This window comes from Terrapene carolina, unplaced genomic scaffold, assembly GCF_002925995.2.
Source record: "Terrapene carolina triunguis isolate 2854851 unplaced genomic scaffold, T_m_triunguis-2.0 Scaffold236, whole genome shotgun sequence".
Classification (NCBI taxonomy): Eukaryota; Metazoa; Chordata; order Testudines; family Emydidae; genus Terrapene; species Terrapene triunguis.
In genome coordinates, this window is record NW_020664587.1 from 11,957,296 (window position 1) to 11,960,350 (window position 3,055).

Consider the following 3,055-nt stretch of genomic DNA (forward strand, 5'->3'; position numbering starts at 1 on the left):
TTGACTTCAGGGCAGATGGGTATTTGCTCCTCTGAAGCATGCTAGGGTCTGCCTGCTGATCGGATGATACCTAGTATCTGTGATACACAGGCATTCCTAAGCCAGCCTCCTAAGAATTAACCTAGAGTTCGCTCATGGGTGTCAATACCCAGAGAGGAAGGTTGATTTCATTGAGGCACAAGCCTGGGAAGCAGGGCTCTGCCACTGACTCCCCACATGACAATTCCCCTCTCTGTACCTTAGAATCCCGGTCTGTATTATTTGTATTGTGCTAGTGCCTAGGAACCCTGCTCATGGACCAGGACCCCATGGTGCTAGGTGCTGTACAAACCCAAAAATAGACAGCTCCTGCCACAAAGAGTTTACAATAAAAAAAGCATGATACAAGAGAGAACAGGTGGAGACAGACAGACAGGTGAGCACAAGGACTAATTATAGTTATCTACCTCCCCCTATTAGGTGGGGAGTTATTATGATTCATAAAGCACTTTGTCCTCAGATGCCAAGAGGAGAGCAGAGAGTTCTTTGCTGATAATATCCTGCAAAGACTGGGCTGTGAGCCTAGGGAGAACAGGGCCTTGCAGGGAGACACTGGGCTCTACGCTCCCAGGCCTGAATTTCCAAATTGCTTTCCCTCTCCTCCAGGGCTCACTGCTGCCTCTACAGGCATCCTCTCCTCCTGACAGCTCATGCTGCTCCAAAGGTTCAAGGTGGCTATAAACAACCCTCTCTCTCTGGTTGCAGCCAGATCTGGATTCAGAGTCAGCCACTTCCATCCTGACAGCGAGAGGAGGGAGGATTCCTTTGCAGTCTGCACAACCCAGCTCTCGTTGGGGTGACCAGCCCTTACACCAGCAGAGGCTGGTTCCCGTGCCTCCACAGAGGCAGGTCACGTGAGGTGCAGTCAGGGATGGGACCAATCCCTTAGCAGCTTGAAGTCTTCATCCAGGCAGTTCTGAGGTCAGTCAAACCAGCAAACCAAATCCTTCCACAGACAGGACTTTAAACGGAGGGTTCTAGTCACGTTCCCTCTAGCCTGCTCTTTAAATGATCGCTGTCAATTAAGGGTGACTTTGCACAGTCAAGGAGTGAGTCCACCAAAAAGAGGATTTCCCTTCCCTTCCCCAAGCTGGGCCTACAGCCAGAGCACATTCCTCGCACAGGGCCCCATCTTGCTCCCTTTGGAGATGGTAGCAAAACTCCTGTGGAGTCCAATGGGAACAGGAGTCCTATGCTGGGGGAGTTGCATATCAGAGACAGCCTGTTAACCCTCCCACTTTAGCCTCCATTCCTTGAGCCAGACAGCAGCTTGGGCAGCTCAGAGTCATGCTTAATAATCAGTAACTCCCATTCCCATGCCAGTACATGGGATGCACAGGCAGCTGAGTGAATGTATTGAATCAGCAGGTTGCAAGATGGCAGCAGTGTTTCCTTTTGTCACAACTTCTGTACACAGATCCAGTTAAGGCTCCGGCTTTCCCAAAGGATGCAAAAGATTTGGATGAATATTATCCCTCAGTTACTGAGAGGGGAGCCAGAGAGTGCTAGGAGATGGTCACCCAAGGCTGTGCCATGTAGCAGGGTACACACGGGGAGTACCATCCTTCCAACTGCTAGTCACCCTCAAGCACAGGGCTTTGGCTAAGGTTCCTAACAGGAGGTGGGAAGGAATGTTGGAAGCGCATGGTCTTCTGGGGTTATTGTTATAGAAGGCAAAAGAGAGGGATCAAAAGAAGAAATCAACAGATTCAGACATAAAGTGAGAGCAGGGAAAAGGGCAGAGGAAGAAAACCAGGCAGTGAAACCTTCTGGAAAAGAGACAGGCAATGGAGGCATCATGGTCCAATAGACCAGGCACAGGACTGAGACTTAGGACTTTTGGGTTCTATTCTCAGCTCTGCCGCTGATTTAGGCAAGTTCTTGTGCCTTGGTTTCCCCACCGTTGAAATCGAAGGGAAAAATGTTATGCAAATACAGTATTTATAATGCCACAGGTGTGGCTGTCACTTCACATAGAGAGCACACACATGGTCATTGCCCTCAATAATTTTCCCTCAAGGGCCCTGATCCTGCAAGCTCAAGATACACACAGATGGCCCTTGTGGCCGTGTGGAACCCCATTGATTTCAGTGAGGCTTCGTGGAGGCACAGAGGTCTGCCCATGCAGGACTGGGACCTAAGTGAAGAGCTTACACCCCTCTCACTGCAAGGTGGGCATATGAAGGATCTGAATCACATATGGAAACAAAAACTGTATTTCTTTTGCCCCACACATAAAACCATGTCTCTAAAGCAGGAATGAGTTAACAGTAGTAAAAGGTGTGAGGCAAACAGGTTCAGGGAATGAGTATTGGGGAAGTGGTGTTTAGGGTTGCAATCACAAGGACAAGTGTAGGGCACTCCTGATCGCTGGCTTGTTCCTAGTTACATTAACACTTAGCAATAGGGTGACAGGGCAGAAGGGGATGGCATGGGAGCTACTAACTGGAAAAGTGGCTGCTTGTTTCACACATGAGAGATCTATCCCAGTCCAGGTTCGTTCAGGAGCAGCAGCAAGAAGTGGAATCTCAGAGCTGGCAAAAGAGTTGAACAGGGGCTGGAAACACACCTTACCTCCTTCTGTCCTGTTTTTGTAGATACAGACTAACACGGCTACCCCCTGATACTTGTCCTGGAGATGCTGCTACTGAGTGAGACGCCACACTGACAGCCAATGGCCACGTGCTTTTCTCAATCTGCCTTGCTGTAAAACCCAAACCTATTTTCCCCAATACTAATTTCCCCTACTGTTACTCACACCTTCTTGTCAACGGTCTGAAATGGACCCCACTCTCATTACCACTTCAAAAGTTATCTTTCCTCCCTTGGTATCCTGCTGTTAAGTGAATTGTCTCGTTAGACTGACTTCACACTTGGTAAGGCAACTCCCATCCTTTCATGTATTTATACCTGCTCCTGTATTTTCCACTCCATGCATCTGATGAAGTGGGCTCTAGCCCACAAAAGCTTATGCCCAAATAAATTTGTTAGTCTCTAAGGTGCCACAAGGACTCCT